Here is a 27,509-nt window from a genome sequence, read left to right as displayed (position 1 = left end):
GACTGTTGCCCACAAAAACCCTGAAAAGGTATCAACAGTAACATGTAAATATGATAAAGGGCGAAAAGCAGGGAAATGGGTGACATCCATCTGCCAGATCTGATTAGGGCACAAACTGCATGGGTTACTTCCAGCTGGAGAGGTCCGGCATAGATATGGTGCACAGGCAGAACATCTCTGGAGGATACAAAGAGCTTGATGTAAAGGAATATGATAGGCAGAAGGTAACCGAAAAGCATTGGAGTGTAGAACAGCATGCTCTTTTTCTGGGGAAGAAAACACGGGAAAAATTTGTGTGGTTAATGCATCAGCTGTTTCATTGCCTCAAGATAGAGGTCCAGGGAGGCCAGAATGTGCACGAATATGTGCAATATGGAGAGGATAATCGTAAGATCGCAGCGCTGATCGAAGCTGCTGTAACAAAGAGGCAAGAACAGGGTGTTTAGAATGTAAAGTACCTGTAACAAGACGAGGAACCAATTGGGCAACATATAAAGAGTCAGTAATAATGTTAGCTGGGCCAGGAGGCAGTTGCTGCAAAAAATGAAATATAGCAATTAATTCAACTTGTTGAGCCGATGAATAAGGGTGTGGACTGAAAATTAAATTTGTGGTCCCACAGCAGCTGCAATACCGGAAGAAGAGCCATCTACAAAATAAACAGGAGCTCCAGGTATAGGCTCAAGAACAACAGTATCAGAAATTATCCATTTGGTAGACTTGAGAAAATCCCATAATTTTCCAGCAGGGTAGTGACATCCAATGTCATTAGGATAATCAGCCAATGCAAGCTGCAGTGTATCTGACAAGGGAAAAAATTCGTTGAAACCAAGAGGAAGAAAATGGCAAAATAATAACAGAGGGGTCAAAGCCCCATATAGATTTAACACGGAGCCTTCCTTTAACAATAATTTCAGCAATGAGTTCAATATATGGAGTTACAGTTTGATAATTTGAATTTTTAATATATATCCATTCTAGTGGCTTGTCCTGTTGTGCAGTTATTGCTGTAGGACTTTTAGGAGTGCCAAAAATCAATAAATTAAGTGGCAAATCAGGCTGGTATCGATAAACAAACTGTTTTTTAATTTGTTGCTCCACAAAAGAAAGTTGTGCTTGGGCCTCAGGGGTTAAATGCCTAGGGCTTTGTAAATCTGAATCGCCCTCTATCTTTTGAAAAAGATGGGTTAAAGCATAATTAGGGATGCCCAATGTAGGGTGTAACCAGTTAAAATCTCCAAGTAACTTTTGAAAATCATTTAAGGTTTTTAAATGCTTTTGTTGCAGTTTCATGCATTGAGGTCGCACAGTCTGCCGGTCAACAAGGCTACCGAGATATTTAAAAGGTGATAAGGTTTGAATTTTCTCGGAAGCTATTAAAAGACCAAACTTTGGAAGTCCCATTAATAAAAACTGTACAACTTGAGAAAGGACAGAGTTACTGTCAGCAGCTATTAAAATATCATCCATATAATGTAAAATGCGAGCATCTGGAAATCGCTGCCGTGAACTAACTAGAGCCTTGTCAACATAAAACTGACACATAGTAGGAGAATTTGCCATGCCCTGAGGCAGCACCTTCCATTGATATCACTGGGCAGGCTGTTCATTATTTAAAGAGGGCACCTTAAAGGCAAATCAAACAGTGTCCTGTAGAAAAATACAAGCATAGCCTCTCCCACAAGTTAAATGAATTAAAAAATTTTTTGAAGGCAAAGGAGGTGTAATCAGGTGCATTATTTGTCTTAATAGTTTATGCTTTTCTGCACAAGCAAAGCAAAACATTAAATCTTGAGACACATTTTTAAAGGCTTTTCCGGTGTTCGCTGTAGCCATAATCAAATGAGAAAAGGTGTCTACAGAAACATGTACATAACTTAATTTTTTTAAAGCTGGGAACATAAGGTTTCAGGAGGAGCTGCAGCATTAGGAGAATTCGTTTCTCTAGAAGCGATTTCTGATTTCCGAGGGGAATTTACTGAAATGGCCTGTGTGGCCACATGAAAGCAGGCTTCAGTAATAATTAGTCCTTTTCTATCCAATGAATAAATTGATCAAATAATGCAATACAGTTAAATTTTCAACACATATCATTGTTTCTCTTCAAGCCCATTATTTGGGTTTTATAAACCAAGGCAAATAAAATTAACTTTCCCTCAAACCTTTTACCACTTACTACATACCCTTAATTTTAGCTTTTTCTCTGTTTTTTACATTCAACAAATTATGATGGTGGTTTCTTTTCAGTAGTTCAGAACACAAGAAGGTGCTTTGTGTGTTTGTCACCCCAAAATGCTACTTTAAACATTGCAGATTTTTAAAATTGACTTAAAAACAGTATAGCTGAGTTTCACTTGGTAAAGTTAATATGACAAAAAATTTATATATGTAAGTATATACACACACACACACACACACCTTTTTTCAGTCAAGAAAAGAAAAGCACTTTAAAGATACATTTAAGCAGTAAATTATTAATATTTAACATAACCTTAATGCATATATACTTGGAATTATATTATAAAATTTGAACTAGTTTTTGTATATCAAAAATTTTGGATCATGATCTCAAAATTTGTTTTTATGAGAACTTACATAGGCGCCATTTATGATTAGTCCTCCGGAGGTAAAAAACAAAACAAAACAAAACAAAAACACAAAAGCAGACACAAACAGACACAGAGATCTTTTGATATACATTTAAAATTTTGGCCATGTGTATATGTTTTAAAACATAGTTATTTTACCAATATGTGTGAAGATACTGAGGTTTTTAATGAGTTAACAGCTAAAATCTGTACACAGAATAAGTATCTAATCTTAATTATTACCAAAGACCTTGGGCTCGAGACCACAGCAGTCACGGCAGTTTTTACTAACTTTTTTGATGAGAAAATATTTTGGGAGTTTATATTTTTAAGAAATGATTTTTTGGCTTTAGGTTGTTAACACATTATCTCGCTGGGAACGGGCATATTTTAAAACATAAAAGAACACTGTTATCTTGAGAACAGGAGAAGAGGTAAAGTTTTACAGTCTGCCTGTTTGTAGGCTTTTATCAAAATTTGAGGTTTAGAATTTAGCTCAAAAATGTCTGTATTAATACTGTATATTTTACCAGGTTCATTAGTTTTAACAAGAAACATAACCTTTTATAGGTCTAATAAGTAAATTTAAAAGCTTTTTTTACCAATAAACATTTTGTATAGTTTGTTTGCAAGTCCAAAGTTACTCCACAGTTTTTACCTTAAACAATGTAGACTTTAAAATGAGAAACACCCAGGGAAATAGAACTTTCTTTTTCTAGAATGAACCAAAATAGTTTGTTAAGGTGGACAAAAGGAAAGTCCAGTCCTCCACAATGGGAAGGCAGTAGAGACCTGCCAGTGATCCCAACACTGGAAAAAAAAATCCAGGCAGCTGCTTGTTGAGACCAGGGGCAGCCCCCACCTGCCTGCCGCAGTGGGCTTATACTATTTTAATAAAAACCTTTTAGTCATATTATAGTCATATAGTCTCATATAGTCAAATTTAACCGTTTTCTTTCACTTTAACAATTGTGAATGAACTTTGAATACTATTATTTAGAAAGACCTTTTTTCTTTTTCTTTTTTCTTAAAAGGAGCAAATGGCAAAACTCTAGTGGGGGGAACCTAGCCTCCTCCCCAGTGTCAGGTAAAGACACATCCTCAGGCCGAATTTCATGAGACCTTGTTGTTTTTATTTCCTCCTCCTCATGAAGAAGGACGGGAGACCTGATTTGAAGTCCCTGAGAAGTTGAACCCCCTAAAGTAAACTCTCATAAATTCTCCACAGCTGATTTGAGACCTGAGCACTGTCTTCGACCCTGTTTAAGGGAAGGCTGCAACATTGAACACCACTCCTCTGGTGACATATTTGAAAAAGGTTTGGCAGAATTATTAGCAGGAGCTACAACAAAAGGCTGAGCCCCTTGATCACCCTTATTGGATTCTTGCAAAGGAACATCATCACCACAATCTTCTAGAGATTGCTGAACAGCTTGAGCTGCCTTAGCCAGAGTGTCATCATCAAGGTCATACTTATGTAAAGATTCCTGTGCCGTTTGAACCAAAACGGCTGCGTCAGGACGGAGTTTTCCATCGACAGCTAACATAGCTACTCTAAGTATAGCCCATGTGGACCAAAACTTTACAGGGATCTGCTCCCCCTGCTTATGTTTCCGGACCATTGTCTCTTGGACCTGGTCCCTTGTTTCAATATCAAAAGTACCAGTATCAGGAAACCAAAAATTAAATTCAGTCACAACATTCAAATATTCAAGAATTTGAGAGAGTGGGACTTTTGCCCCATTTTCAGCCAATAAATATTTCAACAGAGAAGCAAAAGTAGGAAGATGAGAAGAAGAATACCCCATTCTGTTATTTTCCCCTTGTTTACTCACCACCTTTTGTAAACTATCACCCGCCGCTGCCACCACCTCGTCACTCTGGGTGGGAGGTATTAACTTCAGGCCACCTCGTCACTCCGGGTGGGAGGTATTAACTTCAGGCCACCTTGTCACTCTAGGTGGGAGGTATTAACTTCATGCCACCTCGTCACTCCAGGTGGGAGGTATTAACTTCAAGCCACCTTGTCACTCTCGGTGGGAGGTATTAACTTCAGGTCCCTGTATTCGGGCGCCACTTGTGGACTTCTAGTGAGTCCTGACCCGCGACGGTGAAGGAAATCAGACATGGGGGACTGTCATGTCCAGCATGCAGCAAATCTTTATTGTCTTAGTGCTTATAATATACTATTTTAATGGTAGCAGGTGTAACATCAAAGCATACCACATAATGATAACACGTATGAATGATTAGTCTATTTTCTTACTATTATCTATTTACTTCAGACAGTAGGATACAGGCGGTTAGTTCTCACACACATAATCTTATCGCCTCCTAGCCTGAGCCTGGGAAGTTCGCTCATTATTTTGTTGTTGTCAATCTGTGGAGATGTACGCAGTTCACTTGCAGGCTCTCAACACCAAGTCCTGTCACCCAGAGGTTTTCCTCCGAGACACATGTGTTTTCACATGCCTTAGGGACTCAGGTCAAGGCCCTTCTGCTTACTGCGCAGGATCTCTCCATTTTATTATTCTCAGGCTGTGGAGATGTACAAGCCCGACTCCACGCAGGTCACTTTCCAGGCTCTCAACACCAAGTCCTGTCACTCAGAGGTTTTCCTCCGAGACGCATGTGTTTTCACATGCCTTAGAGACTCGGGTCAAGGCCCTTCTGCTTACTACACAGGGTGGCCGCCTCCAACATCAGACCTGAGAAGCCATCCATATTCACTTGCATTTTGATTCTTCTAAAATTAGCCCAGCGTGATTTCCCTTATCCTGAGCACTTAAGCTAAAGAAGTATGCACTCTCTCTGTCTCTCTATACATGTAAATATTGATATGCCATATATATGGTGCATCTGTTTATTTTTTTCTTTATTGAGGCAATCTTGTTTTATAAGACTGCATATAACTTAGGGGCATCCATTCACAGCTCCTGAGATGTATATTACCACACTGCACCCACTATCAAATCTTTTATTTTTTAGACAGTTTTGCAGCATGAATTTCTTAAAACATTTTCTGAATGAAATGATTCTTTCTATGTGTTTTACTTAATGTAGCTAAGTATGAAGTATGCAAGCCACTGAAATCAATTCTTTTGCAAGGAGTGGGAATAAGAGGCAAATCAGGACCCTCTGGGCTTTGCTGGCTCCATGCAGCTTTTGCACAACAGTGCTGAGAGCAAGGGGTCAACGGGAATTTCATCAAGGCCTGAGCAGAGCTGGCTGTACTTACTCTGGCTTTTTAAATTGTTATTTTGATTGTGGTCTCTTTATGCTTCAGTTCTTCTAGTGAAGGAATTCTTAACCCCGGCACCAGAGATATTTTGGGTTAGATAATCCTGTATTGAGGGGAGCTGTCCTCTATATTGTAGGGTGCTTAGCATTCCAGGGCAGTATCACTCGATACCATCTAGAAGAGCTAGAAGATACTAGATCGCTAGTATCTTTTCCTCCACTCTGACAAACAAAAATGTCTCCAGAAGTTGTCAAATGCTTTCTTGGAACAAATCATCCCTGTTTGAGAACCACTAGTTCCCCTAAAGAAACTTTCTGGAGCGGGCCTTCCTGGTGGCTCAAGGGGTTAAGCACAGCACTAAGAAGCAATCTGAAGCCACTGCAGCACAAGTTTGATCCCAAGCCAGGGAGCTAATCACATGGCACAGCAGGCCTCTCCTGTCTCTCCTTCTTCTCCCCTCTGCAGTGCATTTCATTCAGTCTACCTGATCTGTTCTCCACTCTGTCTCTGGTGAATCCTCTCACCCCCCACACCTCTGGCCTGTACTCCAGTTCTTGGATGCATAAATAAATAAATCTTTTTTTTTTTTTAAAGAAACTTTCTGGAACTAGCCTGTTACCAGCTTGAATCAAGTCTACATGTTTTAAAGTGGTGTTAGGGTGGGTGTCTTCAACAACCTACCTCCTTCTCTACCTTCCAGTCTTGTTTACTCTCTTTTTAGCTCTAAACAATAGATCTGCTAGGGATCCCAGAGTGTTTCTACAGCAAGTACTTCACTCTGACTGTTCTTTCCTTACATTTTCATTTCAATCCTATGTGACATTCAAGGAAGATTTGAATAAACAGAAAGGTATAACCTGTTTTGGGATAGAAAAATCAAATATTGTAAACAGTTTAGATCTTCTTAAAACAACTTATAATTAATATGATCCAAGTAAAATGCAAAAAAAAAAACCTGTTTTCAGAAAATAGACTGATATTTCTTCAAAATTTTAATATAGAAATAAGTATGTGGGAATTACTAGAAAAATGCTGAAGAGGTATAGAGAGTATTTAGTTACTAAAATATATAATAAAGATATAGCAATTGAACAGTGTCATACCATATCATTATAACTGAATTGGTAAGATGAAATATTTCAGATATATGACCTAATGCACATATGAATTTAATGCATTATAAAGCATCTCAAATCACTAGAGGGATGAGTTATACATAAACAACTTGTAGATAGTAAGCTAACCACATAGAAAAAGAAATCCCTACCTTTTAATACTATTTCCTGATAAATCATAAATATAAACTATACATAAAAATACATAAAACATAAAAAAAAGAAACCACAAACATCTAAGAGAAGATGGAAATATTTTGCTGGTAATGTCTAAGTAAGATACAAAGTTCATATATAATTGTTCACAGATTTCTGTTCTCCCCGTTTTAATTGTCAATTTTTTAAAACTTCTGTGCAGTCCCTATGACACCAGCATAAAGTCTTTAAAATAATGTTCTCAAATGTTATGTTTCATGGATTATGATCACTAATTAATAAAATAATAAGGTTAAGCTCTGAAATAATCAAATACTTCATAATATTAGGTACTTAGAGACTAGAAATTGAAAGAAAATGATGGTAGGAAAAATAAAATACCAGAAATGGAAACCATATAATCACTTTGCAGAGAAGAAAGTAAGGTCCAAAGAGATGAAACAAGTTCCCCAGATTACCCAATCAGTTTATGGCAGGGTTGAAATTCAGGTCTCAAATCACAAGAGCAAAAACAATAATAAGAACAGCAAAACAATCTCTATTCTGAGAAGGCAAACTTGTAAAGGACAAATTTGTAAAATAATTCTAAAGGGAATATTTTGTACAATTTTAAAGTACTATCAGGTGAACAAGTATCTTATATTTCTGCAGTCTTCTCCCTCTTATAAAGTACATCTCCTATTACCATTTCCCAAATTTATCTAAGAATTACTTAATTTTCTGAAAATTTCAGGAATATGGGTAATTGGTATTTTTTTAAAAATAAGCATTTTAAGTAAATTTTATATAATTTTAAAAAAGATTTATTTATTTATGCATACAAGAGTTGGGGTACAGGCCAGAGGTACAGGGGGTGAGAAGATTCACCAGAGACAGAGTGGGGAACAGAACAGGGAGATTAACTGAAATATGCTGCTGAGGGGAGCAGCAGGTGAGTCAGGAGAGGTCTGCTGCACCATGTGGGTAGCTCCCTGCCCGGGGATCAAACTGGTGCTCAGTGGCTGCAGATAGCTTCATAGGTTGCATCTTAACCCTTTGCACCATCAGGGAGGCCCGTGAATCTTATATAATTAATCCACCTATGAAACACTGCTCATTTCACCCTCCATATAAACCTGTAAGATAGATTAAAAAGTATTTATTTCAGCTCCATTTTACAGGTAAGGAAACTGAGACTCACTGAGTTTAAGTGACTTTCCTTTAACTATAGAGTAACTTCTCTGAGTTCCAACATTTCTTTTTTGGTGAATATATCTTTTTTTCTGTTTTATAATCTAAGTTACTTTCAGCTATTAAAGGGAAAATATAGTGTGAATGCTAAAATATCAATATCCTAATTAAAGTTGGCACTCATCGGGTACCATTGGATGAAACCAGGTCAAGAGGAATTGAAATTGTATGGGGGTGGACATGAACCAAAGTTGAAATGCTTACATAAATTCCACCTAACTCTTCCTATTCTAGGATATAAACAGAATGAAAAGGAGAAGGGAGAATTTTGCAAGTCAATAAGTAACCAGAGCCTGCCACTAAATTGCTGTAGGAAGCACTTTTTTTTTTTCCATTTAGAAGGCTTTTTTAAAAGATATTGTGGGTGGAAGAAGTAATTGTATGAATCATGCTGCTTCTTGCTTAAAAGTCAAAAATAATTTAAGGGGAAGTAATGCCTTGAACTTACATATATTCACCAGAAAGTGAGTCAGAGGTTACAGGTGACACTTGTTCAGGGTACCTACCCAGGAGAAAGCTCCCTCTTGTGGAGTCATTCAATTTTTAATGCTCAGGACCCTAAGTAATTAGCTGTCTGAGGGCCAATTTGTAGTTTAATATCTGACAGTCTAGTTCTCTGTGCAGCAAAACATGAACATATTCTAGCCTTTTTGGATATATATCAACTTACAATATGCTATTGCTGCATTTTGAACAGACTAAACTACCTTTTTCATATTACAAAGGGAGATCAGGAGAAGTATCAATTCTGGTAGGTTCTGTGACAATAGTGATTCACTCTGGGTCTAAGAAATATATTTGAAATTATAGAGATGATCCTTTTATCCCTAAAATTATTGATTGATTTTAAGTTAATATGCCTAATTTTTAAAATTTTTTTTAGGGGCCTCCCCGGTGGCACAGCGGTTGAGCGCTGGGTTGCGAAGCTGCCAGCAGCCTCTGCAGCGCCGGTTCGATCCCCGGCTGCTCCCCAGCCACCGGAGGAGGGTCCCACATGGCGCGCAGACCTCTCCTGGCGCCCGCTGCTCCCCTCAGCAGTGTACTTCGGTCCTTCTGCCTGCTCTGCTCCCCGCTCTGGCTCTGGTGAATTCTCTCACCCTCCCGCGCTTCTGACTGTACCCAGTGCATGTATAAACAAAAACAAACAAATGAATAAATAAATAAATAAATAAAAACATGCCTCTATTTAAAAAAAAAAAAAAAATTTTTTTTAAAGATTTATTTATTTATGCATACAAGAGCTGGGGCACAGGCCAGAGATGCGGGGTCGGGTGGGGGGTGAGAGGATCCACCAGAGACAGAGTGGGGAACAGAACAGGCAGACTGACTGAAATACATTGCTGAGGGGAGCAGCGGGTGAGACAGGAGACGTCTGCCGTGCCATGTGGGTCAGCTCCCTGGCTGGCCGGGGATCAAACTCATGCTGCAGAGGCTGCGGATTGCTTCATAGTACTTAACCCCTTGCGCCGCCAGGGAGGCCAATATGCCTAATTTTTAAGTATTTTTAAAGTTTTTAGTATAATGTTGTGAATTGTTAGCAATATTTGTAACTTGTTATGATGTCATTTTAGAACTTTGAAAATTAAAAAAAATAACATGATTAAAATTTTATTATATTCTAAAAGTGCAAATCTGTCACATAATGCATTCATTTTTGGTTCTGGTCTATTTTGTTTTGTGTTTAGTTTTTCCTATATTTCTGAATACCTAGTTTTTAAAGAAGTATTTATTTAATTTTTTAATTGAGGATATATAGGCTTATATTGGTATTGGTATTTGAAGTACAAGATCCCCCATTCAGGTGTAGTTACCATAGTGCACCTGCCAACAAAGCACCCATAGTCCACCCCATAGTTCATTTGTTCCCTCTTCCTCCCCTTCTGGATGTTTCAATTCTATAGTCAGATTTTAAGGATTTTTTTGTTGTTTTATTTTTCAATGATTTATTTTATTTTATTTTATTTTTTTGCATTATTTTTCATTTTTGTACAATGTATGCATTTTCACCTTGGTTATATTCCCCATGCAATTCCCATCCCCCTTATTTTGACCCTAATCCCTCCTCCCCGCCCCATACCCTGTAGTGTGTCTCTGGTTTATAGTTGCTTGTTGATTTTGATTTTTACTTTATTATAATTAGTCTTTTTCCTGGTCCCTTATTTAGGTTTTCTAAATCCCTGCTATGAGTTGAGACCATCCAGTATTTTTCTTTTTCTTCCTGGCTTATTTCTCTGAGCATGATCCCTTCCAGCTCCATCCACGTTGCTGCAAATTGCATGAGTTTATCTTTTTTGATTGCTGAGAAATAGTCCATTGTGTATATGTACCACATCTTCTTGATCCACTCATCTATTTTTGGGCATTTGGGTTGTTTCCATAGCTTACCTATTGTAAATAGCACTGCTATAAACATAGGGGTGCAGGCGCCCTTTTGAATTAGTGTTTCTGTGTCCTTTGGGTAAATACCTAGGAGTGGAATTGCTGGATCATAAAGAAGCTCCATCTTTAGCAGGTTGAGGAATCTCCACACAGCTTTCCATAGTGGACCATTTTGCACTCCCACCAGCAGTGTAGGAGAGTTCCTTTTTCTCCACATCCTCGCCAACATTTGTTGTAGCTATTTTTTTTAATATGTGCCATTCTCACTGGTGTAAGATGGTATCTCATTGTAGTTTTGATTTGCATTCCCCTGATTACAAGTGATGCTGAACATTTTTTCATATGCCTGTTGGCCATTTGCATTTCCTCTTTGAAGACGTTCTCAAGGGTTAGTTTTTAAGCTTGTCTTTATGCAACCATTTGTTTGGCTTCTCTATATTATGCATATAAGTGACATAATCTACTATTGTCTTTCTCCTTCTGGCTTGTTTCACTTAGCATAATCCCTTCCAGTTCCATCATGTTGCTGCAAAAGGCATGATTTTCTTTTTGATTGCTAAATAATTTTCCACTGTGTGGAAATACAGATATATATATATATATATATATATATATATATATATATATATATATATATATAGTATAGATGGATGGATGGATGAATGAATAGATAGATAGATAGATAGATAGATCACATCTTCTTGATACACTCCTGTGTTGGGGCACTTAGGTTATTTTGATAGTTTAAATATTAATCCTGTCAACTCATCCCTGAAAGAATACTTATATAATTGAACCTCTTTTATTTTTGTTTAAAATGTTTTAAAGGCTAAAAGACATGTTCTAGAGAATAAGTAGAATATATTCTTGACTTGGTAGCAAGTATAATTTTTACCAAGGAGGCAAAATTGCTCCTGTACGGGGGCGTGAATATTTATGCATATGTGCATGTGTGATCCCTTAAATTCCAGGGTACTCCATTTGCAGTTGATTTCTGGTTACATGATATTTCTAAATTGGGTTCTCCTTAGAAGTGATGCAGTATAGACTGATCTATAGCAGAGGCATCCCTAAAAGGCCTCAGGATCTCAAAGTCATCATTAGAAAATGTGGTTACAAAAAACATATTGGGGTCATCTACTGTTATTATTCAGATGAAATATGAACAATAAAATTATGAAAACTTTAGAAAGTATATGACTCAGTGGTTATGTGAGTCTAAATTCATTCACATTCTCATTCAGCTAATTTTGAACAGTTCTAGGCACTTGGGATATAGCAAGAACACAACACAGAAAGATCCCTGCCATGTAGGGCTTATAGTACAACGGGAGGTAAAGAATTATAAGAGAAGTCCAGAAGGAAAGAACTATAATAAATGAGCCAACTCTTGTAAGTTGATGATAAGGGCCTTGAAAAAATTTGGCTGGGTAAAAGAACAAAGAGAGATGTTATTTTAGGAAGTGTGATCAAGGAAGTATTTTTTAAGATGTATCTGAATAGAGAACATGGTAAAGGCAAGGAGTAGCCAAGCTGATGTCCAGGGAATGGCATCAGGGCAGAGAGAAGAGCGTGTAGAAAGACTCCAAAGTGGGAGCTTGCTTGGAATGGCCAGTGATTCTGCTAATATAATTATATTCCCTTTCCCCCAATAATCCCCATTAAAAGTGTAACATGTATCTGTGGTAAGTGACCAGTCATAGTGATTGTTTCTGAGTGGAGTAAGATGAACAGAAGGTGGAGACATGGAAATGAGGTTAGCAAGACGGTGGGGACAAGATCATGGAAAGGTGCGTCTTGTTTTATTTAAAGTGAAGTGGGAGACCTCTGGGGACTCTTGTGATGAAGTGATATCTTTTGACTAATGTATTATAAAGTTTGAATGTTCGCTTTTAGTCTATGGGAAGGATAAACTAAAGGTGCAAGCAGGGAGGCCATTAGAAGGGTATTGAAATAATTTAGTTCGAGTTAATGGTGGTTTGTACTAGGATGTTGGAGTGAGAATAGAGAGAATGATTTGAATTTATTCTGGATGTATTCAAAAATAGAACAAAAAAGATGTTGGTTGAATGAATGCAGGATATGAAAAAGAAAAATCAAGCTTGATTTTAAGGTTTTTAGATTGAGTGGCTTGCAGAATAGTGTTGCTATTTTCTGTGACTGGGAAGATGAGAATGGAAATGTAATGGGGAGGTTATTTTAAACTTCAATTAGTGGATGTTGCTTTAGATGTCAGATGTCTAAATGCATGTCAAGTGGAAAGTTGCTATAGGTGTCTGGAGTTTGGTGGAGAGGTCAAGATTATGAAGCTGGAAATCATCAACATATAGATGGTATTTGAAACTACTGAATAGAATAATATCACTGGGAAGTGAGTGTAAAGAGAAGTCATTTGAAGACAGCATACCATGGAGATTTCAGTTCTTTTATTCAGATCTTGAATCAACTTTGAATTAACTTTTGTGCATGGAGTTAAATATGGATCTAGTTTCATTTTTTTTTTTTTTTGCATATGGCTATCCATGTTTCCCAATATCATCTGTTAAAAAGGCTTTCCTTTTTCCATTGTATGGCCTTGGATCTTTTGTCAAAGATGAACTGTCCATATTTATGTGGGTTTATCTCCGGGCTTTCTTTTCTATTGTAGTCTATTGTATTCTATTCTATTGGTGTTATTATCGGTTTTGTTCCCAGTATCACACTGTTTGATTACTATTTCTGCGGGGTTAGTAATAGACTCAGGTTTATTACCAAAAAAACTATTGTGTGGGATAAAGATGTCAATATGATAGGGCAAACATTTAATTACAGACCATCTGGTCATCATCAGATGAGTCACCCTGACCTTGTCATGCGAGTCCCTTCCTCTCTCTTTGAAACCCCAGACCTTTATCCATTTCTTAGCTAATGATAGATACCCTCATGTCCCTTGCTATATTTAAAATCTTCATTTTCTATGTAGATTTCCCATGCATAAATAATTAAATTATTTGTTTCTCCTTCTACTCAGTCTGATGCTGTTTTGATTACTCAACAGCCTGAGAAAAACCTAGAGGGTTAGGGGGAAATGTCTCCTCTACCCAAACAACTCTGTGGATTTTCCCCTATGCTATTCAGATGGTTGTGCACTTAGCAAGGCAGGCACAGGAAGCTTAAAGAGTGCTTGCCGTTAGATCAACTAACAGAGAGTATGAGGAAAGTGGAAGCATGTCATCTTTTTCCTCTGTTAATAATGGAAAAGGAAATGTAGTCATAGAAACTGACATGATCAAATTTACATGATGAATATTTTAATACATTTAAAGTCCTTAAAATAGTCCCTAGGTGCTTAGTAAAAAGTTCATAAAAATTAGGGGGGAAATAAAAAGATATCTCTAAAAACACTTTTTACTTCAGTGTATCAGTGTGAAAAAATATCTTGCAAAGATGAGAGGTAGTTGAAAAAACTACTTTGTTTACCCACCAGATATTTTTTCCTGGATCTCTTGGGATGATGAACAAATTCTGTGATTTAGAGTGTTCTCAGGATAGCTGTTTATATATATAAAAATATTCCCACAAATATGTTTAGAAAGATCTGTGATCCAGAGAATATTTCCAGAACTCTGCTTAGCTGAAAACACAAACAGAACACACAAAGAGATGTGCCACTGAGCTCAGATCCTTTCAACTTGCCCGAGTTAGGGCTTTACTGGTTTGTGTTGTGGTATCATTTAATAGAGTTAAAACTCGATCTCTGCACTTTGCTCAGCTAAACAAATGCTGGAAGACGTAAAGTATATAAGAAAGGGAAGCCAACAGAATTGCCATGGGAATCTGGCTGTGGGTCCTCATGTCCAATAAAGGACTATAGAGAATTCTGAGAAATGCATAATCAGGGCAAACAGAACTTGGTGGAAGGCCCACAGAAATCTGATGCCCCAGCAGATGGCAACTGGCAGAGACTGACTTCCATTCATTAAAAAGCCCACAAAACAGGCTATAAATGATTGCCCCAAATCCTTCTTCCCAAAGACAATCCTTCCCAGCTCACCCCCTGCTACCTTGCAAGATATTCAATAAATCTGCCTTTTCTGTTCTCCATTCATGAATCCTTTTATCTCTGAACCTCTAACCCTCAGCCCAATATTAGACCACTCACTCCAGTTCAGAACTTCTCTCTCTCAGGTTTTCTCTTTTTCTTTATCCTTCTTCATGATTGATCCCAGCAGAATTCTGTGAAAGGATCACTTCATGGGAAGGAGACCCAAGAAAAGGCACCTCATGTGTTGAAGTTTCTTGTTGAATGCAATGAGGTAAAATAAAGTTTATGTTTGCTTTGGAAATAATCTGGGCTATACATTGAGAAATTAGTGTTTACTCTGTGGGGAGTACTGTGCTTGACCCTTTCACGTATAATGTTATTTTTATGACAATTCTGTGGGGTAGATCACGTGAGTATAAAGATTTTATAGATGAGGATGAATTTAGGAAGTGACTTAATCTAAGGCCTCAGAGTTGGTGGCAGAGGTGGGATTTAAAGTCACCTTGTCTCCAACAGAATCTTCCTCTCACTTAAATGCTGTGACCTCTATCCTTTCTTCCATTCAGAGTAGGCAGTAAGTTTCTGTGAACAGGAAATGTCCCAAGTATCCTCCTAAGTGCTTGCTTCCTCTTAAATCTGTCATCAAGGGAGGGGGAAGGGACCTTTAGTTAAATATACTCTCAGCAGCTCATCAGCCACATCATCATCTATGTCCCAGCACTCAAATGTCGCAAGAGTTGGAAGTCCAAAGAGATGCTTTCTTCCCAAATGGATTTGCCCCATGTACCCAAACTCTGCTGTTTCTGTGTTTCTCATCTTCCTTTGTTTACTTCAGGAGCAGGAAGTAGGGAAATCACTGACCTTAGAAAAAGGGTCTTTGTGGAAGTAATTAAAGATCTTGAGATAAGGAGATCCATCCTGGATTACCTGGGTGGACCCTGAATACAGTCATAAGTATTCTTGTAAAAGATATGCAGAAATTTTACCCACAATAAAGGCTTTTGCCCACAATTTCCACATACCTTTTGCCTTCAGACCAACCTCATGCTTATTACCCTTGTTTTGTCTCCCAGTCTCCAGCATGGTTGTACCCCGAGGGATCTGTGAGTACAAAAACCTGTATTTTTAATGACAGTCATTTACTAATCTGTTGGACTTGTTGTACTAAAATAATAACCAAAACTATATTTAAAATATTGGTGCAGTGAGCAGGGTAGTTTGGCTGAGCTCAGGATAGAATGGCGTAGCTTAGACTGTTCATGGCCTACTAATTGGTTCCACTGGATGGCAGCAGCAGCCTGGGAAGGTGTCCTGTATGGTCTGAACTTGTGCTGCAGCTAGAATGCTCTTTGTTGCACTTGCCAGGTGTTCCCTTTGACTCTCATTCCAAACTTGAAGCTCAAAAGCAGAGTCTTCCCCAGCAGTCCTGCCTGAGCTTCTTACTTACCTAAATGCCTGGGTGATGCCCTGCCCTGTCCTGCTTCCCTTCTTATTGACTAGCTGGACTTACCACAGGGCCCTCTGAAGAGAACCAGCGATGACTTCTTCCAAGTGCCAGGGGAAGGAGTGATCAACCAGGCAGCATTTGTATACAGTGAGGCAAAGTAAGTTGTTATCTTCCCCTACACTTCAGCCTGCGCTGCCTACAGGGAGCGTGCCCTTCATATTGGGGCAGCTGGTGTGAGGACATCCACCTGAGAAAACATGGCACACTGTGGACGATATTGTTTTGGGCTGAAACTTTGTGTTATTGCCTGTATTATTGTTGTTGCAATTTATTCCTTTACCACAGTGTGAATAACACATCATTTGAGACAGGTGGTAAAATGCTTAATAAAAAAAAGGAATTGGGAATACTTTACTCTTGTCCCAAATGAGACCGTGAGGAGATCATACAGTTGATCTGGGCATATAAAATAACAACTAGGATAATGGACTCCTGTGGGCCAGTACACCTTATGCTCAAAAATACTGGTAAGGTCACGGTCACTCTCCTTGGAAATAGATCTATACCCACCTGAGGTCATGGGGACACCTAGTAAAAACAGTCGGGCAGAGATAGGAGACCACAGAGAATGCAAGGAAAAGGGACTTTGGACAGGGTGATTGATGTGCCGTCCCAGGGGAAAACTGCTATTGCTCTTTCCGAGCAGGCACCAGGGACTGGTGAAGTCCAGGGGAGAGGGGCTGCTGCCTGTAAGGAAGGCTTCAGGTTGCTTCACACTCCCTATTTCCTCTAGCTGGTTAAAAACCCACACCAAGTCATTCTTCTGATAGCAAAAAGCAGAAATAAAACAAAAGATAAAAGACAGACCCCAACAAAAAAACCAAAATATATGTATATACATATTTAATGATCCAATTGGAAATCTAAAATTTTGTCCTAAAATTTATATACTAAAAATGTATATAAAAACAATTATATTTGTTATTTGTATATAAAAATTATATTTGTATATAAAAACAATTATATTTGTTATAAATAACAAATATACATGCTAACTAAATTTGTATAACAGGGAAAAAATGGTGCTTGTTCACATTTGTGACTCTATAGCCCAGTGTCTCATTATGACGTGTGGCGGCGGGACAAAAATGGATTACTCGGAGTCCATGTCCAGAACAATGAGAAACCTAAAGGGACTGCACCAAGAAAGTGCAGCCCAGCTCCAAGGGCTGTCTCATTTTTATTTAGAATCAGAAAAAGAAAAGATCAAAGAAGCGAGCAGGCAAATGCACAAGTATATGGGGGATGCATAACCAGTTGTACCAGCCAAGGTTGAGAAGTAAGGAGAAAGCCAAGGAAAGTCTCAGTGCTTGTGCTACTCCATAACACCTACTTCTGTTTCTGGACATGCTGTTTTCAGCATGTATAGACCTTCATACCAGGACTTTTGCCCTGAGAGAATCCTTATCAACTTTCCCTGTTTCTACACACTGAGGGGCACAGAACAGTCAAAGCAAAGGATAATCAAGGCAAAGACACAGAATAGTTGAGGCACTTAATAATACAAGTTCCTCCAAGACTGACTTAATTCTAGCACTGGCTAAAATGAGCTCAATTGACGCAGCTTCATAGATTAATCCATGCTGGGCCACAAGTTGTATCTGGAGAGGCCACTAAATTTAAAAGTATACCCTTTAAGATCTTTTTCATGGTTTTTTTTTTTTTTTTAAGGATTTATTTATTTATTTATTTTATTTATTTATACAAGCACTGGGTACAGTCAGAAGCGCGGGAGGGTGAGAGGATTCACCAGAGCCAGAGCGGGGAGAGCAGAGCAGGCAGAAGGACCGAAGTACACTGCTGAGGGGAGCAGCGGGTGGCAGGAGAGGTCTGCGCACCATGTGGGACCCTCCTCTGGTGGCCGGGGATCGAACCGGCGCTGCAGAGGCTGCGGGCAGCTTTGCAGCCCAGCGCTCAACCGCTGTGCCACCGGGGAGGCCCTACCCTTTAAGATCTTAAGCGTGTAACTAAGTAACTAAAAGCAAAACAATGGAAAAATATATATTTCTCACTTTAACAGTAGCTTTGCCTACATTTTCCACAGGATTAGTACCTATTGCTCTGAAATGTCCCATAGTGGGCATAGAGGTTTTAACACAGTGAAATTAAATCAAGTCATTGGTACCTACATGTTGACTTGATAAAGTGAAACCCCATGGATTCCCACTTAAAATAGTTAATATGGACTATATAACTTAAAACATAGCACCCAAAAATTAAAATTTACTATATAAAATCTATTTGATAAAAGGGTGTTTACTCCCACTAGTTCATTTAAAAATTCAGCTTTTCTGGATCTTAAGCCTGGAAAAGAATGGTACCTGTTGGTGAATTATAACCTTAATACTGTGGTTCCATACCTTAATTTCCTATACCATACTCATATTGTTAAAATTACTGACCCCATGTAATCAAATGCTAAATATTTTTGCTATCGTAGATTTGGTTAATATGGCTGCTCCGTGCCTATTTTAACAACCTCTCAGTTGCAATTCGCCTTCTTCTCCATAACCTTCATCTCTAATCGCCTACATCTCTATAACAATGCACTTTTCTAGGCAACCCGTAAGATGCTTCAACATTTGCCAGGGCACATAATCTCTCCAGAAAAGATCTGAACTGTGTTCTGCAGTGATGTTGCACTGCCAACACTGGCCCCCAAGGATATTTATTTGACCAACTCATTAAGGACATACAAGTTCAACATCTTTCAGTTTTTTCTTTCTGGTGACAACATATTTCTTATTTACAAATTTTACTTAATTTCACTGTTGCTACTTTATCAGTGCACTTTAAATGGGGCTTCCTCAAAAAAAGTGCTGTAAAATCTGTCCAAATAAGATCATCAGGTACCCCTGTTCGTGCCTCAGAGATTCTTTTACAGCAGAGGTTTTGACAACTTTTTCTTACTGGAATCCTTGGACTACCTCTGATGGCCATAAATTGACCAAAGCCTTCTCATGCAAGAAGCAACCCCCTTGTTATACACCAGTAAAAGAACAAATGATGGACTATTGAGCAGTTCTGGAAACAGAGGCTATCATAGGCCCTGACCTCTAACCCAGTTGCCCATTATGCTGTGCATCATGGAAACAGCACCCCTCACCGGCTCAGCATGTCTGTCAAGGGCTTTTTAATAAATAATGGAGCTAAACATGGACCCTGTGTCATATTCCACCTGCAGCAGGATTCGCCGCTCAGTCCCTTTCCGTATATCACAGTCCTGGAGGAGGTCACCACTGCCCTAGACCCCCTTGGGATTAACTGAGTGAATATCAATGGGTGTTTGTTTACTACATAAATGGCACTGCTGTCAGGAACAGTGGAGCTCAGTGGCCCTTGCTGATGGGACAACACTATCTTGAATAACTGACATTTTTGGGTGGGGGGGACTTCTGGACACTGTGGACACTGACTTGAGAGAGCTGGCCACTTGTGGCCTTAGAAATTATTTGCTTCCCCAAATCTCCTGTTTGTTAAATAAACCCTGTTGTTATTGTACCCTGAGCCTGATGGTCTTGCAATTGTGTGCATAGGTGAGAACCCATTGACATTGACATGTTCCCGCACTTTGGACACTTATAGGTGGAGCATAGAAAATCAAAACAGAGGGTCAGGAAAAAGACTCCCTGTGTTCTTGACCAACCCTGCTGCTGTTGTTTCCATATCTTAGCTATTGTAAATAGTGCTGCAATAAGCATGGGTGGGCAGGTTACCTTTTGAATTAGTGTTTTTGTGTCCTTTGGGTAAATTCCTAGTAGTGGTATCACTGGATCATAAGTTAGGTCCATTTTTAGTGTTTTGATAGACTTGAGGCAAACAGCAAGAGGGAAAGAGTCAAAAGGGAGGAAGAGCACAAGGGACTATGGAGATGTGTGCTATGGTAGTGCAGAACTACAGGGACTACACTGGAGGGGAGAACAATGATGTAAGAAAATAAATAAATAAATATATAAATAAATAAATAAATAATATATATATATATTTAAAAAAGAACACAGCAAGTGGGGTAAAATATGGACAAGAGACTTTATTGTGATTTCCATTGGATGTAATATGCGAGTCACTATAAATGGTCTTTATTGACTGGATTGAATGATTTAAGTGGGCTGTGGGGCATAAAGGGCTGTCTGGAGTTGTCCAGTACCTGGTTCTGGGGTGGAGTGGAGTGTGAGAAGTTTATAAAAGAGACAATTGCAGGTGTGGTCTCTGGATTGGTTAGCTTGTATTTACAAAATTTGCTTGAGGCCCACTGCCTCCTTGTATGACCCACTTTGACATAATATGCCCTCTTCTGTTGGGCTCTGTAAGTATAACAAACTGTCTTTTTAATGGTACTGATATTTTGGTCTTAATGTACCTTCAAAATAAAACCTATTTTTTAAAATATCCCAGTCATAAATATCTGGCTACCTTACTTGTCATCAAATGGAGAAGAGCCACATATGGCTCTGTTCAAGACGGTTATGAGCCATCTGTACTATGCTGAGGTCCACTGATGGTTTTTCTGCCTTTTCTCAGACCCCGTGTATCCTTCTCTTCTACCTCAGTAACACCACACTACCTGGAGTACAATATACCGGCCTAGGAAGTGTTCCTTCCTCCTACTGTTCTGAAGATGGTTTCAAGATGGATTCAACTGTGTGTTGTTCACAGTGAGCTCATTTGTCTAGTTTCTCTTTTGTAAAAGAGAAAGTTGAATTGGAGGAAAGGGATTCTTTTCACTTATGGTTTAATCTTTAAACAAATGAATACACTGGCACTGTATGTCTCATCTCTTCCAATTTAGAAGTCCTGGTTAGCAGGATTGGTTAGTGGCAGAGGCTGACATTTTTTGTTGTCATTACTATTTCTGCCAATCATGGTGCTAATTTTTTTTTAATTAAATTTTTTTCTTTCTGTCTGTAGCTTTTTTTCTTATTGAGGTAACAATAGCTTATAATAGTGTATGTGATTTAGGGGAACAAGTTCAGACCTCCTTAGATGTTTGTTACCACATCACCTCTACCACCAAAGCACCCATAATCTTCCACCATAGTCCATTGGGTCTCTTTCTCTCTTAGAAATGCGCCCTCTCCCCCTTTACTAGTTTCTTCTTACTCTCTATTAACCTCAAGTATGCACTCATACTTCTAGGGTTTGTTAAATACTCCTTTATTGTTTATTTATTCTCTTGAGATATCTAATGGCAATGTGAAGAAAGTACTGATGATGCAAAGAATCCATCTTCCCATGGGGCAACCAGTACATCTGTCAGGACCTTATAGCTACATTCTTCACCCCTAGTAGGAGATAAAAATAATGTGCATGCGTGTATGTGCCTGTTTTACTCACTCAGTCTTGCCTGCTTGTTAATGGAATGAGACAACTTTGTTTCTGGTCAAGGGAAAACTAAGTTAGGCAAAGTGTGAAAATTAGAGGGATGACCACCACATGCCTACAACTGCAAGATGGAAAGGCAGGAGGTCTCTCCATCCCTAATGATGTGAATTCACCACAGCAGACAATGGTGGGAAACAGTTAAATTCCTGGTCAGACTATTCCTGTCCTTGCAATTGGGTTGTGGTCTTTGAAAATGACTAAAAATTTAGGTTTTTATCATTTTAACAATATCCCAGATTATCTCTAATTATCTTATTATAAAAACTCTAAAAGTATCAACACTAAATTAATTTTAGCCCTTTGGAATTTTAGTGTGGATTGGACCAACTCAAAATTATTCCTGTCTTACACTGGTCATCATGGGTCCTTCAGTACTGGAGTACTGATTTTATATTCATTATTGACAGAAGTTCCTCTTTTTCCTTTATGTATGCTCAAATATTATGTGCCCAATAATGTTTAAATTTATATGAGGTATTGGCTCTTATCAATTCAAATAAATGTAACTGGTTATAACATCTGATGTAGCTTCAGGTTAAAATCATATAATAAAGTCAATGGGTCAAGGATTTCTCAATTCAGTTAAGAAATTGGGTTTATGCCAAAAAATGTTGATGTAAAAAACAAAAACAAAAACACAATCAGGCATACGTTCATTTTACACATTTGTATCCTTATGAATGTTATCATTGTTTTAGGGCTGATCTCCTAATGCCTCTGCTCAGAATGGCCTGAGCAAGAAATGGCAAGAGACAGGCTCTCCTGTTTCTCAACCCACAACTGATGCAAACTTTCTGTTAGGCAACCAAATTGGAAAACCAGCCACAGATGATCCAAAAGAAAATCCATTAACCCAGAGGTAAGTGTGAACAAGTTTTCTGATGATTTTTGTTCACTGGTTTTACTCACATCTTTACCACTTGGTCTCCAGATTCATGCTGTTCAGAGTATAATCAATGAACTAGCAGCCTTGACCTCCTCTAGAATGTTGTTGGAAATGCAGTCTTTCAGATCTCCTAACCCCAGACCCACAGAGTCAAAATCTGAAGCTTAGTAAGATCCCAAAATTCTATATATACTGATTAAGTTAGAGGAGCTCTGCATTAGGAAAACTAAAATGAAGACTCCATTTTCACCTCGTGTGGGTTTTGTTGTTTAGGGATTTTTTTCCCTCCCAACAAATTTTGGAAAAGATATAGTTTTTCAGCACTGGAAAAAAAAGTAACTCATTTGAGTTGTTGATTCTAATCAGAGGTAAGTCAAGAGTAGCTTTCTGGTATGCACTTTTCCCTGCAAAGACTGAGAAAAATAAAAAAGATTGGGTCTGTATTTCAACAAACACCAATAACGTGGAAAAAGAAAATATAAAATCAAATGATGAAGGATCCCAATATCCAAGAAGATACTTCCCTTTTCTGTTGGATCAGCAGACCTTTATTGAGAATGTTAAGTTCTGCAAGTGTAAAAATAAATAAAATGTCTTCCAAGACTTGAAAGCTGACCATCTAGTTGAAATTCAAATAAATAATATGAGACAGAGTGTGTGTCAGCTATTTCAAGACTAGGAAGAGCCTATCAGTTCTTCTTTTTTTTTTTTTTTTGTGGGACCCTCACCTGTGGCCGGGGATTGAACTGGCACTGCAGGCAGCCTCGCAACCCAGCGCTCAACCACTGCGCCACCCAGGGGAGGCCCAAGAGCCTGTCTGTTCTGACCAGTAATATCTCACAGAGGGGCTGTCTCTGGGGTGAGTAGAATGCATCTCTCAGTTGGGGAGATGATGACAGAAGAAGCATAGGGGTGTGAGAACTCATACCTCACTGGTATGAATGGTAGCGTTTGTCATGCTAGAAGCAGTTGGGTAATGAATAATAAGGGAAGAGCTAGTTTTGGGATAAATTAATGCTACTTTTCACTAGTGTGTGCATTTTCATCCTGTGCAGATTTTGTTGTTTAGGGATTTTTTTCTCCTCCCCAAAACATTGAATTACTAATGAGGATGAAGTCAGACAAATTTTGTTCAAATTTTCTGATTTTATAATGTAATATATATAAGACATCTGAGTTACTGGGAGGGAATGGTATATTGTGCCCTCCCATCTGATATTTAATTATTTGAGGGCCTAAGACATCTTTGCTTTTTTTTTTTTTTTTTTTTTGATGGGAACATTAATTTATTTGAATGGACATGACTTGACAATGCCATAAAGAGGTATTGGTATAGCTTTTTTTTTTTTAATAATAAATTTTATTTTTATATTCCCCATACAATTGCAGCCCCCCCCCCATTCTGACCCCAATCCCTCCCCTCCCGTCCCCGCCCCCCTAAAAGTGTCTCTGGTTCATAGTTTTTTGTTGATTTTGATTTTCACTTTCTTATAGTTATTCATTTTCCTGATCCCTTATTTAAGTTTTCTAGATTCTTGCTATGAGTGAGACCATCCGGTATTTTTCTTTTTCTTTCTGGCTTATTTCGCTGAGCATGATCCCTTCCAGCGCCATCCATGTTGCTGCAAATTGCATGTGTTTATCTTTTTTGAATGCTGAGTAATATTCCATGGTATATATGTACCACATCTTCTTGATCCAGTCATCTATTTTTGGGCATTTGGGTTGTTTCCAAAGCTTAGCTATTGTAAACAGTGCTGCTATAAACATAGGGGTGCAGGTGTTCTTTGGAATTGATGTTTCTGTGTCCTTTGGGTAAATACCTAGGAGTGGAATTGCTGGATCATATGGAAGCTCTATGTTTAGTAGGTCCAGAAATCTCCACACAGCTCTCCACAGTGGTTGGACCAGTTTGCACTCCCACCAACAGTGCAGAAGAGTTCCTTTTTCTCCACACCCTCGCCAACATTTGTTGTTGCTAGTTTTTTTAATATGTGCCATTCTCACTGGTGAAAGATGGTATCTCATGGTAGTTTTGATTTGCATTTCCCTGATGACAAGTGATGTTGAACATTTTTTCATATGCCTGTTGGCCATTTGCATTTCCTCTTCAGAGAAGTTTCTTTTTAGCTCTTCTGCCCATTTTTTGACTGGGTTATTTTCTTTGTTGTTGTTGAGTTTCATCAGCTCTTTGCAGATTTTTGTGATCAGTCCTTTATCATTAGTGTTGGGTGCAAAAATGTTCTCCCAGTTGGTGGGGTTTCTCTTTGTTTTTGTTATTGTCTCTTTTGCTGTGCAGAAGCTCTTTAATTTGATGTAGTCCCAGCTGTTTATCTTTGCCTTCACTATCACTGCTTTGGGTGATGTGTCTGTAAAGAAGACATCTTTGCTTTCTAATTCTTAATTTCCTCATCTGTAAAATGGTTATAGTGGTATACACTATAGTAATTATACCAGTATAACTATATATGTTATGATTGTATATACTATGTATACTATACTATCCTCTATTACATACTTGTCTTATTGGTCACTGAGTATGTGTTCCCCTTTCTTCAGGAAATCACCCATTTATATTTAGTCTTAATTGAATGATTAATCCACATTCTCTGCTATCTCTTAAACAAGGGCACATAGTTGAAAGAAACTGTGATTTAAGTTAGGCCAATCTAACAGTATCTCTCTATTGATGTATAACAGACCATTTCCAAATTTAGTGATTAAACAACAATACTTTGTCATTTCTTACACTTCTGGGATGAATGGAGTATTTCTGCTGATTTCATCAGAGTTCACTCGTGACAAAATTTAACTGTTGGGTTGGAAAAGAATGAGATTTTGTTGGCAGCTTAGCTCAAGCATCAGGACCTCAGCAGACAGAGTTGACCTTCTTTCTTTTGAGATCTCTTTCCTTCTATGGGATTTGTTATATTCAAGACCATCCTGGGCCTTGTCTCAGTACAGCGATATCAGGTTTCAAAAGGGTAAAGGCTGAAGTTGCAAGGCCTCTTGAAGCCTTGCCCTGGTATTTGCACAATACTACCTTGGCCACATCCTCTCACTAAAATCAGTCACAGTTCAGTTTCCCAGAGTGAGGAAATAAGCTCTAACTTTTGATGGGAAGGATTCCAAATAATTTGTGGCGATGTGTAATCTATCACATCCATCTCTTCTCTTGTGGGACTCGGAATCTGGAATAGAATGATATTTAAAAAAAAAATGATGGAACAAAGCTGGAGTCAATTCATCTCATAGGGTAAATTCCAGCAAGAAAGCCTATTAATTAGTTACTCCCCAGACCTTACATGTTCTTTCCTATCCTTACTAAACTTCTTTCTTCATCAATTTGTTGCATTTGGTGAACTACCACAACTTTGTTATAAATTCTCTTTATGCTTGGCTTTCATAGAGTTAGTGTCTATTACCTACCTTTAAAGAATGCTAATATGACTAGCTCTGTCATGGAGTTCCTTCAAATGAGATAATGTAAATGAAACACTTAGCAAAGTGTAGGCTCATGAAAACAACTCTCAATATGTTTAATTATTATAATTAAAGTGATTTAAATTTGGAGGGGTTATTAGAGAGAAAACGGACAAGAAAGGATGAATAATATTAAAAAGATTCTTGTCCTTTTCCCAGGAATGCCAGGAGGTTTGAAATAGGCAACATTTGGCTCCATGCATGGGTGGGGCTCAGAACTCTTTCTACAACTGCTATAAACAGGTACAAAGGGTCTCAGTCATTGAAAGATTTTAAAGTTATTTTTTATGTGATTTCATAATGAAATTACTCTCTAAAAACAGAATTATACCTGCACAGAGACTGCCACTTTCTTTTATCTCAGTTTCTCCAGAACACTAAATAGAAATTAAAGAAAAAGCGTCAGGAATAGGGAGCAGAATCATATTTATGATACTGATTTTGACAAGTTATCATGCTCTTCTTGCTACCCCTTTAATAATGCACTTTCTGGTGGATTTGCTTTTTGAAAGTTCTGGTTATCAAAGATCTGGCATAGTCTCCCGGCATCTCAAAGTCAATGGAGAAAAGTACTGAGTGATCATTTAGTAGTAAAAGTGCTAGATCTATGCCTTAATCACACTCTCATAAAAATTCCAGATTAACCCAATGTTGAAATGCAAAAATAAAAAGAAATTTATTAAAGGATAATTTATGTCTTTGGAATGGAAAAGTCTTTCTAACCATGACTCAAAAGTGATAAAACATAAAATGTTGATAAATTTGGCAACATAAAAATTTAAAGAATTCTGGATGCTAAAGCATACACACATGTATACCACAGACAAATTCAAAAGACAAATGGCAAATTGAAAAAAAAATTCAAATATTTTAAATATATATCACATGATTTATATATATATGAGATTAAACTTAGATCTATTTAAACTTAGGTTTAATATATATATAAAACCTTATATATATCATGTATATAAACCTCTAGAAATTAATAAGAAATAAAAATAATGACTTACTGGAAAAATAAGATAATTTAGTAAAAAGAAAATGATAAGTGATTCAGTGACAGCATTCATTTAGTAACATATTTGTTAAATACATACACATACAACTTAAAACTATACTGAGATAGCATTTTTACCTCTCAGATTGGCAAAACTTCTAAGATTTGATAACATGCTTGGTTGACAAAGGTGTTGTAGGGAAATGGGTACTCTCATATTTCTCCATGCAGAAATTATACTTTTAGGAAATTGTCTTACACTTACATATGAAATAGTTTGTAATAGCAAATTTTCATCAGACAACTGTCCTATTTATACAATAGAGCTCATTCAAAAAGAAGAATTGAAGAAAGAAATGAGAGAGCTTTTTGTGTGCTTATGTAGTATTTCTCCAAGATTTATTAAAGGATAAAAGCAAAGTAGAGAACATGGGTATAGTGTGTCACCATTTGTGGTTAAACAGGGAGAAGGTAGAGGAGAGTGGATTTTGGTTGTGTAAATGTCTTTGATTGCATTC

General features: G+C 37.9%; 1 long non-coding RNA gene across 1 annotated transcript in view; it reads left to right on the top strand.

Moving 5' to 3' along the window:
* Positions 1-27,509, top strand: part of LOC129144995 (uncharacterized) — a 42,150-nt gene that overhangs the window by 8,234 nt on the left and 6,407 nt on the right. The window contains exon 2 of the long non-coding RNA XR_008549943.1: positions 22,321-22,481. This is a non-coding gene — a long non-coding RNA (uncharacterized LOC129144995). The remainder of the gene's footprint in view (positions 1-22,320; positions 22,482-27,509) is intronic.

This window comes from Talpa occidentalis, unplaced genomic scaffold, assembly GCF_014898055.3.
Source record: "Talpa occidentalis isolate TD23 unplaced genomic scaffold, MPIMG_talOcc4v2.1 talOcc4.8, whole genome shotgun sequence".
In the NCBI taxonomy this organism is placed as follows: Eukaryota; Metazoa; Chordata; class Mammalia; order Eulipotyphla; family Talpidae; genus Talpa; species Talpa occidentalis.
Note: the sequence above shows the minus strand (reverse complement) of the source record. Positions and strands in the feature narration are given on the sequence as shown.